Here is a 19,399-nt window from a genome sequence, read left to right on the forward strand (position 1 = left end):
TCAACGATGCCTGTACGTTCGCTAATTTGAATTAGCTTATGACATAGTTAGTTGAACTTGTGCAGTATTTTATATTTTTATTTGAATTGGCTAAATTAGTAATGTTTATGTTATATGTATTATTTTTTCAGGAGATATTTTACTTTAACTTCACTACATTTGAAAGACAAATATCTTACTTTTTACTCCACTACAATTCTGTCAAGGTCCTTGAGTAGAAAGTAGTGACATATAAATCTTTATTTAAAATTAGTTCTGCATAAAATGTATGTTGTTATATAAACGTAAATCTTTATTTAAAATGAGTCCTACATAAAATGTTGTTATATATATGTATTATATATATGGATTTATTAAAAATAGCAACATTAAAATTTAATTTAAATAAAGATTTACGTTTCTCCTCTGTTTCATGGTTATAACATCGTAAAGTGTAGTTAGTAGGACATTGCTGCCATGCCAGATATACTGGAAAACAAACACTTTCAAAATTAATTTTGAAAATGTAACTACTGTATGCTAGAGAAGTGCTCAATGAATAGAATTTTGTGCATGAATACCAGATGTAATTATGCTTGCTGTTTGTGTGTTTAAGCTATAATGTGGTTTAGGTGCTGCCATATTTTTATAGTTTCACTATCATCAGCTTTTTAATAATAAAATGTAACACCCAATGGTCACATATAATCCTCCTCTTCTCTCTTCAGATGCCCTTTTGAAATATCTGAACCCCGTCCCTGCAAATCCTGGGCCACCTGTTGCAGACATCTCCATCTCAGCACCGCCCAGTGATTCAGCATCAAGCACATCTCTTCCCTCCACTTCAGCAATGTTTCTGTAATATAGTTTTTTCTGCACTAACATAATATAATACAAGCATATTTATATTGTATCTATAATACGTTGTGTGTGTGTTTCCAAAATATTTTCAAAATAAAGAAAAACAAGACAAAGCTGTGCAGTTTGTTTCTGTGTAAGTTTATGAACAAAATTCCGGGGGCACCAGGTGAAATCTTGCCTAGGGCAGCAAATTGGCCAGGGCCGGCCCTGCTTCAATAGTTACCCATTACTTTGTCTTGTTTAGTTTCCTTTGTTTGTTCCCTGCTGATATATCCCTTAGGCCCTGTTTACACGAGAACGCTCGCGGGTGAAAACGTACAAATATTTTATTAGATGTGCCTTTCTTTTAGACGGCAATGGCGGTTTTGGGGCTTAAAAATGCGAAACAGTGAAACCACCCTCCAGAGTGGAAATCTTAAAAACGCTCCACCGTCGCGTTCCCGTCTAAAGGGTAAAAACGCAAAAGTCTGCTAGACAGTGAAGGCACCGATCTGCTCTCGTCGCGTACGCGTTTACGTCACAGGCATGCGCCAGTACAGGAAAATAACACAACATTATCAAACTAAAATATAGTGTTAATTTCATTGACAAAAAAAAAAAAAAAGTTCTGTAATTTTTGAGCGACACGCGAAGAGCACCGAGGGTTAAAGCAGCAGCTTTACCGTATTAAACATGAAAAACTGTGTCAGCGGCTCTTTCACTTTCAGTGCTTCACATCGCCACCTAGCCGCCTGGAGTGCACACTACATCGAATTTCACACACTTTTGCGTCACCATATGTACGCAGATTTCGCCCCATAATCATAGATTTAACATATTTGTTCCCATGTCGTGTGGATATGTTGCTGCAGTGTGATAAAGACAGCACACCACACACTAACAGGTTCCATTCACAAACAACCAGAGTCCCGACTGTGAATGCAGAAATCTCCCAAAATCTCCTGCGGTCAAACGTGACATTAAAGAAAACAAACATGGCGGACGGTGGGCAAGAAATGCTGCTAATAAGTCGTTTTTTTACTAGTTTTTTACAGAACATTTGCAGAAAAAAAAGAGAAAGGTTTGGATGAAGTCAGCTGTCAGCTTGCTTTCAGATTTGAAATTGTTTCGTTCCATAGCAATTATTCAACATGTTTTAATTTTACGTTTCGAGATCGGTGCAGCCCCAACGTTCTCCCGAGCAGATTTAATCACTCTTAACACACCTCACACAACACGAAAATCTGATAAGATAATCTGTAGAACCATCAAGATAATCAGGACTTTACCTAGGATTGTCGAAAGGGGAGAATTGGGTCCAAATATCACCTTGTAGTGTGTGGATGTCTTTAGTTTGCACTTTGAGTCGTTGGTTATCGTCTTGGTTTAATGTGGTGGTGTCATTGATCATTTACTCCTGCATGATTCTGTCACAGTGTCTGATTGGTGTTCCCTGGGTGTCCACTAGAGGTCTTTTCTCCACACTGTTACATCCACTCATGAACTGTATTTCCCATCATCCTTCTCTGTCGTATCATTGATCATTGCACTCAGCTGTTCCCACTCACCTTGTTAGTATCTGTGTATTTATACCCTGTCTGTTCAGTCATTGTCATGGAGTCCTTGTATAATGTCACCCTGCACTTTGGAGTTCTGTTTCTTGTTTTGGACTGCTTTGTATGGACTTTGACCTTTTGCCTGCCTGGATTACGATTACGGATTACCCTCAATAAACTGCACTAGGATCTTACCTGTTTGTGTGCGCGTTGTGACAGAAGGACTCCATCATGAATAGATCCAGCAGTACGGGTATTCGTACCCTTCTTCCAATCACTGGAAAGGAGAGGAGGGAGAAAGTAAAAAGATTATTTTTTCTACGTCAGCAGGGCCGGACAGTGAAGGAATTGGGCGTGATGTTTTGTACTCTCTCCAGTGGCTTGGGATATAATGATAAGGCAATGAAGGATTTTTTTAACGATTGCCTTGATGATCCTTTGCCGGACTGGGAGATGAAGGGGCTGGAGGACCTGAACTATTGGAGGTTTATACATTTCCTGCACCTTCGTACCCAGTGGTATACACCGCCTACGTCCGTGTATCCAGACGAGATGGCGGACGTTACGCTTGCGTCTCCAGACAAGATGGCGTACTCTATGCCTGCGTCTCCTGAAAGGATGGCCGACTCGATGCCTGCGTCTCCAGACAAGATGGCTGACTCTGCGCCTACGTCTCCAGACAAGATGGCCGACTCTATGCCTATGTCCCCAGACAAGATGGCCGACTCTACGCCTATGTCTCCAGACAAGATGACCGACTCTATGTCGATGTCTCCAGACAAGATGGTCGCTATGCCACCGCCTTACCATCATAAACAGGAGGAGGAGGAGGAGGAAGGCGTCCCTCACTCTACGCCTGAGTTCCCCGAACAGTCCGTTGTCATCCCGGAGGCCGTCCCCAAACAGCCCGCTGTCATCCCGGAGGCCGTCCCCGAACAGCCCGCTGTCATCCCGGAGGCCGTCCCCGAACAGCCCGCTGTCATCCCGGAGGCCATCCCCGAACAGCCCGCTGTCATCCCGGAGGCCGTCCCCGAACAGCCCGCTGTCATGGCTCCAGCCAGGTTACTCGCCCAACCGGCTCCAGCCAAGCTGCTCGCCCTGCAGGCTCCACTCAAGCTGCTCGCCTTGCTGGCGCCACCCAAGCTGCCCGCCATGCCGGCGCCACCCAGGCTGCCCGCCTTGTCAGCGCCAGCCAGGCTACCCGCCTAGCCGGCGCCACCCAGGTTGCTCACCCTGCCGGCTCCGTCCAGGCCGCTCGCCTTGCTTCCAGCTTCACACTGGTTTCCTGAATGGCAGGTTCCACCCTGCCCATTTGCAAGATCCACATCACACTGGTTTCCTGAATGGCAGGTTCCACCCTGGCCATCTGCGCAGCCTGCTTCACACTGGTTTCCCCAATGGCAGGTTTGGCCTTGGTCGTCTGCACGATCTGCTCCACCCTAGACCCTTGAACGTTTGGATCCACCCGGGCTCTCAGAATGGCCTGATCGGCCGCCGGCTAAGCCATCACCCCCTGTTCCTGTTCCCCTCCATGGACCTGTATCTCTATATCTCTACTATAACCACGCTGACAGAATAACCGACCAACTCAAACATTAAGTAAAAGATTAGAATGGACCCACAAGCAGTTTGCCTTCTCCTTCTTGAACAAGAGGACCACTCCCTCAAGAGGTCCTTTTTTTATCTGGCTTGCCAAACCCACTATCCTGACACTACCCTGATCCTCCATATGTGAAGCAGAGAAGGAGGACAACATCAGCTCTGAGCCGGCTACGGATCCCGAGAAAGAGTCCGAGCCCGACACGCTTGAGCCCACTACCGCCACAGAGCTGCCACTGCATCCTTCCTGGAGCCAGAGCCGACCGCCATGTCAGTCCCAGAGCCAGAGCTTGCCAACAGGGCCAGGTCATCCCAAAGTGTGTGCTGTCCATCATCCTTGACCCATGAGTGGATCATTGGCTCAGAGATTGGTGGTCTGCGGGTCCAGGTCCCACCCTAGTCTCCACCCCTAAACTTTTTCATTCTCCACCAGTCCCATCCAGGTGTCTAGATGATCCAGTCCCATCCAGAGTCCTTCCATCTCTGTTGTTCCTGTCCTGTCCACTGGCTCTGTCCACTTCCCTGGATTCGCCATCTGCATTGGTGTCATCCAGCTCCTCCTTAGCCCCATGCTCCCTCGGCTCCACTGTGGTCTCTCAGCCCTCTTGTCACACATTTGCGAATTTGCAGTTGTAATATCTTGAGTAAGAGCAAGAGAAGTTAAAAACATCTTCCGTACATTGTCCTCCCTCACTGACTTTTTGGATCATCCGATGCTTCCTCGAGAACACATCCGGATACTTTCATGACTCCTCTGTACTTGTATTCTTGAGTATTTGGAATTGAACTTTGTTCAATGATGATGTAGTACAAGAACATAAGGACGGAAGATCGCATAAGAAAACAAATTAGCTGCGTACCAATTCAGAGGCTGCATCCTTCGAAGGGCGTATTCGACGGCCTATTGCTTCACTACAGCGAGACGAAGGCTGTCCCAATTCGAAGGCTCCTTCAAATGCGACATCCAAATCTGTCCTTCATTTCCCGTGAAATGAAGGATACAACAGCTGGATTCTAATCAATTCATTGCACGCCAGTGACGACAGGATTTTTTTGAGAGAAACTGCCGATTTACACTTTTAAACGTAAGTATTGGGTTTCAACTTATAAAGATACAAATGTAAAAATAAAATAAATTCTTTAAAGCAGTTAAAATGTTGACATCTTATATGTGATTCCGTGGCAGAAACAAGCCTCCATAACATAAAAGTAATTCCTAACATAATTCCTATAATATAATGTTATAAGAAATATTCATTTAACTATGTGCACTGAGACGGCTCTTCTGATCTCTATGATCCAGAAGTTTTGTTTATATCCAACTCAAGTCAGCAAACGTGTAATTACCCAAGAGTGAGCGTGGCCTTATTTGAGTACGATAAAATCACTGGATCTCCATCACGTGACGTCTTCAGCTTGAACTCTTTGCCCATTTACTTTGGGTTGCATATAGACAACAAGAAAACATATGGAAGTAATTATGAGTATTTTGAAAAGCATCAAGCTTACCTTCTCAGACCTTCAGAAGAGTCTTATCAGTGCCTGATGAGATATAGTCTTTTCTCCTTTTTTGCAACTTTTTTTACTTTTACTCATAAAAAGGACGATCCATTTTATACTATTACTTTTTGAGTCTTTTGTTAAAGTGTTACCTAATGTGAAGCGGGTCTTGCACTGATTCCAGACATCCATGTTATGATTAATCTCATGGTTTGGGTTAGGGTTAGGGTTAGGGTTAGTCCATCAAATTTGAAATAATATTGATTAATGTAGGATGTTTTTAGGAATATGTTTGACATAATAACCAATAATATATAGTAAAAGTACAGTTTTACACACAAACGTTTTTGTGTGTTGAATGATAAAGATGCTCTGGCATATACAAAGTCTTACAAACAAGTAAACAAAGTCAGTATCTGTTAAATAATAGCGTCAGCAACCACAACAAATTACCCGTGACTTAATAATGGCCAGATGACGGGGTCTTTAGCAAAGCTCAGCCTCTTTGGCCCCAAATGACCCTTCCACACTGTTAACATTAACAATGCTATCAAAATCTCCAAGCCATGAAAAAGGTAGATGACTCTGGTATCGAGAAAAAAATAATTGATACAATAAAGAAACAGGCATGCGTGGCCCCTGCCATGCAGAATGTTTTATTAAAGCACCTTATTTACCTTTATATAGAGATCCGCCAAACGTACGTGACAACTTTTGCATGGGACGTCCCATTCTGTTTTGATAGGAGAAAGAAAAATAAGGCTTACTTCATGTGCATTAGAAAATGTACAAACTATTATTTTGAAGTGTATTCTAGAATTATGCCAATGTTCACTGTATTAAATAACTTTTTCTAATAAAATATCTGTAATATAAAAATTTTATGTATACTGTGTGTAATAAATACATACATATTCTCTAAAAATCAAAAGATAAATCTCTCTATGTTTTATTTATCTTATTTTCAGAGTGTTTATATTATGCATGAAGACAATACATGTTTTGTTTGTTTGTATTTTAGTGTGCCACTACTGACATTTAAGTCGTAAGAAAGTATGTAAATGATAATCTAAGAACATTCCCATATAAAATGTGTATAGGATACTCCACAGAAACTGTGTATTTTTTTTTAATTGTTTCCAGAATTGCTGTTCATGAAGGAAATAATGTAACAGAAAAGATGACATACTACAGTTTTTTTTTCATAATGGGGACTGAGGCTGTCAAAATCTTACAGGACTGGGAGAAGGAATGACGAATTGGATATGAAGACTTGTGTTTATTTTGCATTTATTAATGTTTGCTTTTACTGTGGATATAGAGGTTTCAGATTATTAAAACGAATAGATTATCTTTACTTTCATTAAAGTTAGCTTGTGTTGAGGCAAATCCCAATTGGAGTTGTACAGCATATAGAGGAATATGACACATAAGACCCCAGATTCTAAATTTGGTAAATGGTGATCTATTTTTGACATCATTGATGTGAAATGTCATTGGCTGTTCCGCGTCTTATGATTGACTGCAACACACCAAGTTGAGTGCAATTTTTTTATTGAGATTTGAGAGCAAGAGGTGAATATTTTCAGTGACTGAAATATTGCGTCTTCATTATATATATATATATATATATATATATATATATATATATATATATATATATATATATATATATATATATATATATAATAATATATATAATTTGAAGGCTGTAGTTAATGTGATGTATAACCTTTTCAGTGCCTTTTTATTATTTTTGGATTAATTATCTTAAATGCACATTTGTCTTTTAAATTTCATACATAATATTAGGGGAAAGATTGGCGTTGCTGGCTCAAATGAATCTGTAGAAAAATAGAAAGATTAGAAAATATACTAATACCACTTGCATCAATTTTTTGTCCTCAGTCAACAAAAATATGCTGCTTTTTGAATGCTCTTTGAATGTTTACTCACTAAATTAATTTAAATCACAAAAAATAACACTTAATTTAAACATTTATTCTCCTTATACAGTCTGATGCAAAGCCTGTTGTTATTACCTTCCATGCAGTGTGTGGTATTGCTGTTTGGGAATGTAAAAGGTCTGCCAAGTTTCAAAGATCGAAGTTCAGCTATTGTTTCTTATTGTCTCCTAAAAGTAAAAAAATATTCTGAATGCCTGAAATGAGTCGTCAGTAACTCCAGTCTTACTTCCTGCACAAACCTATGCAGGTTTGTACAATCACAACAGACTAAGTAATCTGACCAATCAGAGCAGAGAAGACCAATCACAACAGACTGGGCCATCTGACCAATCAGAGCAGAGTAGACCAATCACAACAGACTGGGTCATCTGACCAATCAGAGCAGAGTAGACCAATCACAACAGACTGGGTCATCTGACCAATCAGAGCAGAGTAGACCAATCACAAAAGACTGAGCCATCTGACCAATCAGAGCAGAGTAGACCAATCACAACAGACTGGGTCATCTGACCAATCAGAGCAGAGTAGACCAATCACAACAGACTGGGTCATCTGACCAATCAGAGCAGAGTAGACCAATCACAACAGACTGGGTCATCTGACCAATCAGAGCAGAGTAGACTATTAACAACAGACTGGGTCATCTGACCAATCAGAGCAGAGTAGACTATTAACAACAGACTGGGCCATCTGACCAATCAGAGCAGAGTAGACTATTAACAACAGACTGGGTCATCTGACCAATCAGAGCAGAGTAGATAAATAACAACAGACTGGGCCATCTGACCAATCAGAGCAGAGTAGACCAATCACAACAGACTGGGCCATCTGACCAATCAGAGCAGAGTAGACCAATAACAACAGACTGGGTCATCTGACCAATCAGAGCAGAGTAGATAAATAACAACAGACTTGGCCATCTGACCAATCAGAGCAGAGTATACCTATCACAACAGACTGTGTAATCTGACCAATCAGAGCAGAGTAGACCTATCACAACAGACTGGACCATCTGCTCCTTTATGTAACAGAAATTGTTAATTTTTCATTTGGGCCTCATTTTCCAACAAAAGAAGAAAAAAGGCCATCACTTGCTGTGAATAGCCTGAAAATGTCAAGAAGATTTGATGTCACTAATATTTTTAATATTAGAGCACCTTTATGGACCTCAGGTTGACAGCGCAGGTTCCAATACTAGTGTGCATCTAAGACTTGTCTTAACTCTGCTGGCAGGATATGTGACACTACACACACAGATTAATTTATAGGAAATCTACAATTTCCAAAGAAGAGTTTCAAAGTACATGAATCTCTGAGAAAGAGAGAGAGAGAAAAATCAAGGCATCAAAACATCGTCCAGGAAAAAAAGACTTCTTAAAGTACTTCTTAGTCTCAGAGCCACATATTAGACTCTTAAAGAGATTATGAGCGAGTACGAAACCGAAATTATTTTAAATTGGGCAATGAAAAGCCTGCTTTCCCAGTGTGGTCTGCCATGATGTTTTAACTCACAGCAGCGAGGTCAAGTAAAGCGCACCTGGGTTAAAGCTCAGACTGAAAGAGGAACTCTTACGCTGCCAGAATCAACAGCAAGAATTTCCAACTGATTCAACCGTTCTGTAAAGATTACTGTATATTCTCATAAATGCTAATTTCTTTCTAAGAATGACAGAAATCCTCTTTTTTTCTATCGTCTGGCCGGTATTAAACAGATGATTGTGCCGCAGCGGAATAATTCAACTCTTCCTGATTTTAGTCCCACATTTCATCTGTAATAATCATAAAAACCTATGACAAACCGCATATGCTCTAATTTCTAGTAGTTTCCATATTGAATCACCATTTACCAGCTCACAACGTAAATATTTTGTTAGCGACACACTGGCTGTAACCTCTTCTGGACATTCTGAACAATCCCACTTTAAGATGATTCCAGAGGTGTGTCCCTAGTTAGTTATAGAAGGAATTTTTATTGAAAAAAGAATGATGTGGGAAAATTCTCTGTGGTAAAAAGCACTTTCCACATTTTTAGGCATTACAGTCACTGATTCCATGTTTTAATAAAAAGTGAACTATATAAAATATTATCTAACATAATCTAATTTTAAACACATACCCTTCATCCAATAATTAAAAGAATCAAAAGTTTGACACAATCTGTTAACATGATTAATAAAAGCTATTAAAACAGTCCCACAATTTGTTGGCAATAGCGTTATCGCATAATTTCCAGGGGAGCAGGGGAGGTGGAGGGGTTCAATCCTGTATCAGATCTAGGCAGGTGGAGCTGAGGAGGTGGAGGGGTTCAATCCTGTATCAGATCTAGGCAGGTGGAGCTGGGGAGGTGGAGGAGTTCAATCCTGTGTCAGATCTAGACAGGTGGAGCTGGGGAGGTGGAGAAGTTCAATCCTGTATCAGATCTAGTCAGGTGGAGCTGGGGAGGTGGAGGGGTTCAATCCTGTATCAGATCTAGGCAGGTGGAGCTGGGGAGGTGGAGGGGTTCAATCCTGTGTCAGATCTAGGCAGGTGGAGCTGGGGAGGTGGAGGGGTTCAATCCTGCATCAGATCTAGACAGGTGGAGCTGGGGAGGTGGAGGGGTTCAATCCTGTATCACATCTAGGCAGGTGGAGCTGAGGAGGTGGAGGGGTTCAATCCTGTATCAGATCTAGGCAGGTGGAGCTGAGGAGGTGGAGGGGTTCAATCCTGTATCAGATCTAGGCAGGTGGAGCTGGGGAGGTGGAGGAGTTCAATCCTGTATCAGATCTAGGCAGGGGGAGCTGAGGAGGTGGAGGGGTTCAATCCTATATCAGATCTAGGCAGGTGGAGCTGAGGAGGTGGAGGGGTTCAATCCTGTATCAGATCTAGGCAGGTGGAGCTGAGGAGGTGGAGGGGTTCAATCCTGTATCAGATCTAGGCAGGTGGAGGAGTTCAATCCTGTGTCAGATCTAGTCAGGTGGAGCTGAGGAGGTGGAGGAGTTCAATCCTGTGTCAGATCTAGTCAGGTGGAGCTGAGGAGGTGGAGGAGTTCAATCCTGTGTCAGATCTAGTCAGGTGGAGAAGTTCAATCCTGTATCAGATCTAGGCAGGTGGAGCTGGGGAGGTGGAGGAGTTCAATCCTGTATCAGATCTAGGCAGGTGGAGCTGGGGAGGTGGAGGGGTTCAATCCTGTATCAGATCTAGGCAGGTGGAGCTGAGGAGGTGGAGGAGTTCAATCCTGTATCAGATCTAGGCAGGTGGAGCTGGGGAGGTGGAGAAGTTCAATCCTGTATCAGATCTAGACAGGTGGAGCTGGGGAGGTGGAGAAGTTCAATCCTGTATCAGATCTAGACAGGTGGAGCTGGGGAGGTGGAGAAGTTCAATCCTGTATCAGATCTAGGCAGGTGGAGCTGGGGAGGTGGAGGGGTTCAATCCTGTATCAGATCTAGACAGGTGGAGCTGGGGAGGTGGAGAAGTTCAATCCTGTATCAGATCTAGGCAGGTGGAGCTGGGGAGGTGGAGAAGTTCAATCCTGTATCAGATCTAGGCAGGTGGAGCTGGGGAGATGGAGGGGTTCAATCCTGTGTCAGATCTAGGCAGGAGTTGCTGGGGAGGTGGAGGGGTTCAATCCTGTGTCAGATCTAGGCAGGGGGAGCTGGGCAGGTGGAGGAACTGCAGGACTAGCTCACAGCAAACACTGAACCAGACTATTTAAATGTTCAGGAAGCGATCTCATTGGCTGAAGGGTCAGAAGAGGCCAATCAGATTGTGCCATATGGTAATGAAGTCATTGCTTGCAGATTGCATGTAAAGGACCATCAGCCTGCGCCCTCTAGAGTTTCATGACTTTATTTTATGGTTATTCCTAGAAAATAAAGAATTCACACAAATCAGGGTTTAAAACTGTATCTAGATCTATCATAAATGTCAGTAACATGGTTGCAAATAAAAAGAAAATAAACCTAATTTAAAATAAATATGAATTAAAACATGAGGTGAACGATCAACATATTCTCTCACTGAACATTTGCTAAAAAAAAAAAAAAATACAGCATTTTCCACAGAGTTTAGAAATATATATAGTATTCATGGCAAAAACATATCAATGTCTGATGGCTCTTTGGGACCATGAGTCAGAGTAGCGTATCATAAATAAACTTGCATTTTAGGAAGCTGGTGAAATAAAACAAAACCTGCATCTAATTGAACAATTGAGGTTTCAGGCTGTTTTAATTTTTTAATCGCCTACTTTCTTCACAAAGACTTTTTAAATGGAATCCATTAGGAGTGCAACCGCAGGCCGCAGTTTCCACTAACGCGGCTTTGTTGTATTTTTAAACTAAATGGAGTTTATTAAACAAAAATGAGTAATAATGGTCAAATAAAGTGGAGCGAAAGCAAGAACTTCGTGAAGATAATCCGATTCCCATTTTAGTTCATATCTGACATATTTTAGCATTCCCACTCATCTAAATGCACTCTCCATTCCCCCCAAAAGAGATAGTCCTAAATATTTTAAATTAAGCTTATGGAAATATATTTTACACACTGAAAATTTATTTCTCTATATAAACAAACAAATATTACAGAGTGTGCAAGAAAATACAAATGTTTGGTCTTCGGCAAATGCAAAATGATTTTTTTAAATTTTTTTTTATTGAAAGATTGATTTGATTGAAAATATAGAAAATTGCCTAAAAAATATATGAGTAACTAAAACTTATTAAAAATGCATCTTTTTTTTAGTTTTAGTTTACTTAAATGCATCACAATACAAGACAATCAAGTCGTTTCTAGTGAACTTCAATATATATCTAAAAATATGGAAAAATGTTTTGTTGAGACAGAGAGTGTATGATGTAAATTGCTAATTTTCATAATCAGCACACCTACAGTAAGAACGTGCAGGATCTAATGATGTATGAATAAAGAAACAGTGGCGTAGCGTCGAGGGTGTTCTGCTACTGAGGCCGGTGTATAGCCCGTGATGACGGCTTTAAAACACCCCTCCCTGCATTGTAATAAATTGGCAAACGTTTAGGCAGTCTGTGTTATCTCACAAGCAAAAGCCCTGTTGAATAGCTGGCCGGGATTACCAGCAAGCTGTTGGGGAAAGATTGTGGCGGGGCGGACACTGAGTGGCCTGGAAGTGCTGGTGCGCTGTTGCATGAAGGATGCCCAGGAAAACCCTTTACATCTGTGACTGTGATTCAAAGTAACTCAAACCTAATTAGTCATTTTGAAAAAACAAAACAAAAAAAGAGACACTTTTCTTTTGTATTGTCTAAAGCACTGCATTACGCACAACAGATTGAGGGTTTGGAAAAGTTTGTCCAAAAATGAAAATTATGTCATCAATTTACTCATGTCGTGCCAAACCCATGTGATGTCCTGTCAAACACAAAGGGAGAAGTTCAGGAAAATCTCAAAGGTGCTTTTTTCCCCACACAGTGACAGTGAGTGAGGCTGAGCTTCAAAAGTCTTACAGATATCTTACAAAAGTAAGTTTAAGTCTTCTTATCGATAAGATAACTATTTGTCAAGAACAGACCAAACTTGTAACTGTGATTAAGCCGCATAATCTTCAAAATTCAAAGTTAGAAGTTCAGGAAAATCTCGAAGGTGCTTTTTTTTCCCACACACTGAAAGTGAATGGGGTTGAGCTTCAAAAATGATGCAAAAGTACTATAAAAGTAGTCAAATGTCATGTTTCGTAATTTAGCGATAAGATGACTGTGTGTCAAGAACAGACCAAAAGTTAAACTGTTTTATTAAACGGATAGTTCCGGTCCTCTCACGCTGTGGCAGTGAACAACACATCGCGGATCAGAGAGGACACTGACAACACGCTGACAGACAGGACAGACCAGGTTACTTTTGATATTAAACATTTAAAACAAAGTCTCACCTTTCAAATTTGGTCATTTTTTAAAATAAATTTAAACAAGAAATACCGTTTTGTGGCTCTTTAATGTGTCTGACAGTTCGCTGTGTCGCCTCAGTTAAAGCTGCTCGTGAACCGATCATCTCTTCCTTCTAGTTCATTTATAGCATCAAATAAACATGAATGAACATCAGAAGGAATGTTGTTTTAACCGCGGAAAGACGTCAGTACACTCCGCTTCTCAAGTTCAAATCCTCCCATGTTGATCTACTAACTCTCCTGACTGCTTTGTCGGACAAAATGGCGGATGGCGAAGTATGATTGGGCAGATCACCTGTCAATCAAGCTCCCTGCGAAGGGTCAATTGGCCGCAATTAGAAGTTCACGGAAAATGTCAAAGTGGCTTTTTCCCACACAATGAAAGTGATTAGCTTTCCTGTAGCTCAGTGGTAAGAGCATTGTGCTAACAATGCAAGGTTGTGGGTTCGATCCCAGGGGATTGCACCTATGTATAAATGTATAGGATAATGCAATGTGAGTCGCTTTGGATAAAAGCGTCTGCCAAATGCATAAATGTAAATGAATGAGGTTGAGCTTCAAAAGTCTTACTAAAAAGTCCCCCTGTAGTCAATAATTTTATCGCTTAAATCTCATCTTTGATCACCAAAATTACATATTTAAACGTTTTTTTCCCCCCAGAATGTCTTCATGCCTTAAAATAGCTTGAATGTAACTCTGCACGGTTCTATGAATATGCAAATTAGCCCCGCCTCCACTCACTCACTCACTCAGAGATCCACTGGTTGACGATCACACGTTGATCTGATTGGTTACAAGGTAGTTTGTGACGTCAGAAACACCAGCGATTTCTAACCGTGTTTTTGAGACTGTCTTTGGTTCACTGCAGTTTTAAGCAGAAAATACTGATGAATAATTATGAATTTGCACATGGTTTGTCTTAAAGCACATTAAAAACACCACATAGACATTAAAAGCTTGATTTTCACCACAGTGGGACATACATTTTTCAATAGCGACACCATAACTTTCTGTCAAGAACAGTTTATGAAGTCAAGTCTTTATTTTGTATCTGTTCACTTCTGGATTCAATAACCTGCATTTGTGTTCTGCAAACCTTCCTATAGCGTACTGATTACACCAAAGTGATACTGACCAACATTTTAATTGTTATTGGCTGCAAAATCTTTGCAAAACGCATTAACTCACCATATTTTAATTTGAATGCGGACGAGATTTGTGAGATACTGCGGATTGGAAGCTTTTTAGCAAATATTGGATAAGCTATCAATGACCTCAAAAGACATGCAGTGTAGTCACATCAAATCATCATATTGCTTCTATGGTGTGTTTCATTCCCATTCAGTTTCATTATATGCAATAAGCACTACGGAGAATCCAATAAGCCTTTTCTGTTCCATGGAAGAAAGAAAGTCATACGGGTTTGGAAAGACATGAGGGTGAGTAAATGATCATTTTTGGGTGAACTATTCCTGTAGGCAAAAACGACATAATACATAAATGATAAATGATGTTTGCCTGCGCTCGTAGATGTCCTTTTGTATAAAAGTTTCCCAACAGCGTTTTATAGCTTTGACCTGAGGGTTAGATATCTCCAAGTCTCGAAATTATTTGTGGAGAAAGAGCTGGTTTAGATTTAGACAATTGCGATTAAACAATATGTAATGGAGGTCCAAATTTGGCCGCTTGATTTCACATTTCCACAGGAACCAATATTGCTGCCATCTCGATTTTTGTTATCAAACGTAGCTAAAGAGAGTGATTCATAGGCGACTGGAAAAATGGACGCGGCTTCTGCTTTAAGCAAAAACATGATTGCACTCCACCCAAACTCAACATCTCAAAATTCACCATCCACTTGGATCTAGCATTGATGTTGGACAGTAAAATACAACAATACAACGTTGACATTTAGCACAGAACGGAAAGAATCGTTCGGTTTCAAAATCTTGTCAACTGACTTACTGTCTAATGGGACAACAACCTTAAAACCCAAATGGAAACTCATAAGTGACTGAACTGGAAATGTGCTACGTACGTAGCTATAAATATGCTAACAGTAACTCACGTGCATTAAACAAAAAGATCTTCTTTGATGAAATACTTACTATTTATATGTTAAAATGTACTTAAAACATGCCTACTATTGAATGGCTGTCAATGGAGAAAGATGCTAACTAGCCAATCTATGGCTTGTGTGTTGCTAATAAGAATCAAAATACACAACACACACAAAAATGTGTTAAATTGTTAATTTTAATTAGTTTTGAATGCAACATAAGTGTAATTTGTTGTTTCGGTGTATTTCTCATTTTGGTGGGAACAATTTGAAGACTTTTTAAAATACCCAGTAGCCTTTAGCTATAGGTTAAAAATCAACTTATGTTTCCTACATGTTGAGCTGGACTCAACGCCAGACCTTCCCTGACGTGCTCATATCTGAATTTATACAATTGTTGCACATTAGCACAGAGTGTGTCCTGTATGATTCATAGTGCAGCTGCGTGTCGAGTTCAGCTGAAGCAGGTACATGGAAAAGAGCTGACAGAAAACAGAAGCTAGACCCCAAACAGTCTGAGCGCCTGCGGTAAACTTTGCACTTTGTTAAATGGGGAGCGCTGAAGAGAACAAGGGAAAAAAGACGTCTATGAGCCGTAGACATTTAAAAATTCCATTAAAAAACATGTACATTTTATTATTATTTTTAATATCACAACTTAAAACTGCTATGAATGTATAAAGGAAAGGTGTTTTCCTATTTTAGGTGTTGTACAACACACAAAAAATGTTACTTGTGGTATAAAACAAAGTCACAGCTTGTCATTTAAAAAAAAAATCAATAAATACTATTTTGGCGCTCTTTAATGTGTCGTGATAGATTGCTGTAGCGCCTCGTTCAAGCGATCCTATTTTTACTACTTGTTATAGCAAAAAATAAGCATGAATGAACATCAGGAGGTTTGTTCTTTCAACCGCAGAAAGACGTCAATACACAGTTTTTAAAGTTCAAGTCCACCAACGCTAATCTACTAACTCTCCTGTCTGTTTTTTTTGTTGGGGGGACAAAATGGCTGATTCGGCGTTATGATTGGTCAGATCGCCTGTCAATCAAACCCATGGGCGTGAGTTTGGTTTGAAATGTGCTGGGAACATTCGGAAGTGCATTTTCAGAAGTGCTGGGTACAATGACGCATTCAATTTGTTTCCTCTTTCGCGCAGGTCTTGTTTTGAAAGACGATGTCCTGTAGCTTACTAATGTATGCTCTCCACAGAACATAAAATATTCATTTTAATTTATTTTTCGTGTTCGCATTGATGAGGAAAAAAACTAAGTTACGGACGTGACAGTTCTCGGGTTACGGACGTGACCGCTCTGAAATCGGCACTAAAAGATGCTTTAAAACTTTCACAGAGACCTCAAACAGAAAGCACAAAGCCTTTCTTTAAAGTGAATTTCATTTTGTATTAATTGTAAATCTTAATTTTAATCAATGTTTCATCAACCAATTACCTGGATTTAATAAATAATAAGTAAAGCAGATAATAGATATCACAACGACACTGGCGCCGGCGCATGAACTGGAGCTCGTCTCATAAATGAACCGAAACTCAGCATAGCCTCACAGACCTGAGAAATATATCTATTATCTACAGAACGCTTGAAATCATACTTATAAACAAAACAATTCAATACGAAATAAAACTATGTAATCCGTATGGCATTTCTCTCTGCCGCGTTCACTACTGCGAAGATCGCGAGTCAGCATCGTCAACTTCATCTTTGCAGCCGACACAGAAAACACTTGTTTATTAATAAACAATTAAAATGTCTCCTTGCTATATTTGACATATTCATAATCATTACTTTTGCCGGTTCTTTGTGACAGCTTTTAGGTGCTTTATTGGCAGCGCCACCCTTACATGTTACATGAACGGGTCACACATCAGCACAGAAAACATGGAGATTTTTTTGAAAAAAAAAATATCGTGATACGAACCGAATCGTGGGTTTGGTTGATCGTTACAGCCTTACTAGCAACCCTAAAAAGGTGGTGGGTACAAAATGACTCATGAAGAAATCTGGTGGGTACGCATCCCCACGGCCCCACCGAAATCAATGCCTATGATCAAACCCCTGCGAGGGGTGAATTTAGGTGTGATATAAGTTTATTTAATAAAATAACATTATTAAAATGGCACGTTTTTCAAAAAAAACGTAGTGGCCATTTACATGATAGTTTTCGACTAAAAAACAGAAAAATGTTATACGTTTTGGCCATTCATTTGCACAACAACATTGTTTTTGACACGATACTGTAGCGAGGTTTGTTGATAAAGGAAAAAGTGGCGAATGTCCAAGAAACTTTAATCTCAAAATAAACAGACAACCAAACAAAAGTAAAGCTGCAGCCCCTCACTGACGACTGACATTTATAAACATAATAAAAACACCAGTATACATAGTCCAGGCCTGGTCCTCTCTCATCTCGCACATCTCGTCACTCCTTCTTTTATCCTTCCGGAGCTCCTCCGTGGGACTCGAGGTGGCGTGCATTAGCAATCGCGCCACCGGCATCTGGCATCGCCGCATAGCTTCAGCGTCAGCGACTATTGTACAAAATCGCTGTCAATCAAAAGGAGATGCAGTCCTCCAATCATCACGCAGAATCCCGGAGTCCAGGCCAGCCCACTCCTCCATTCACCCCCAGAGACGCCGAGCGTCCGTGGGCGGGACATAATCGCAGCATTTATCCAATGACCGTCTAGTTTCGAAGCACTGAAAAAACTGTTCAGAGCAGCCGCATTGAAGTCAATGAACGCTCGGCTTCAACAGGGAAATGCACTGTGACGCTATGGGAATGTATGAGAAGAAGATCGAGTCAGCCGACCTCCTGTATGTGGCTTATTCTGAACGAACTCGTCTTCGAGATGAACGTGTTCTAGCGCATTTTTAGTCAATAAAATGTTAACACAATAGTACATATTTGACCATTAATTTTTTTGGCGCGAGTGATTTCAATGTTAAGTCAATGCAAAGACGCGTTACGCGCGTAAAACAGCAGCAGTTAAAGAAATCCCCGCTGGTGTATATATAAACATGTGTTTATTTATCTGAATATTAATGGTTAATCACCACATTTAGTGAAAGTAGCCTAAATGTATTTCATTATGAATTCTTAAGATTTCAGATTGACTCACCCCTAAATGACACAAACTGTAAAAACAAAATAATCTGTTGTCTGTCTATCTAAGTTGGCAGTTCTTGGCTAGAATGGACTGCAATGTGGACGAGGCTTTATACCGATAGTCAAAAGTATTGGTACATGGTACTACGATTTGGTAGATGTGCGCCACACCGATACAAATGATCTTGGACACAAATGGAAAGGATTAATGGACAATTAAGTCCTAGTAACTCTGTACAACAAACCGCTAGGAAGGAAGTATCCCTTTATGACTGTTCAAACCCTCTGCCGAGATCCAGACATATATTTCCACTAAAACCCACAAGAGCTAAATTGGCACATCTGGTAAAATACAAGAGTTTGTTTTGATGCGCTTTGTACTTTCACACTGATTTTCCAGACTATTTTCTAAAATAAAACACAAAAAAAGTACATTTAAAATCCCAGGGTCACTTGTGAAAAAGAAGAGCGCTTAAAAGTATTGAATGTGCACTTGTAGTGTACTTCAAATCTTAAAAGCATATTTTATTTAGAAAATGCTTGCAGATTATATGATATTAATAAAATAAAAGGCCACTTAAGTGTACTTAAAGAGAGCACACTTTCATGACTGATTCTAAACACTTTTCAAAGCGCACTTTGAAATGTCAAATAATGTAATAATTGCAGTAACGCTTTAAGTTTAACTGTAAATTACATTTTTAAATCACTGTTTTAATAATCTTGTGTTGTGCTTTAAAGAAGTACTTATTTTGATATGTTGACTAACATACTAAAGCAATTAGTTTTAACAAGTGTGTTAATCAATATTACATTTAAAGTGTATATATGAAATGTCCTAAATTGCATAAGTAGTCATCATTAGTTACAAAT

Source organism: Phoxinus phoxinus (genome assembly GCF_949152265.1).
Source record: "Phoxinus phoxinus genome assembly, chromosome: 20".
Taxonomy (NCBI): Eukaryota; Metazoa; Chordata; class Actinopteri; order Cypriniformes; family Leuciscidae; genus Phoxinus; species Phoxinus phoxinus.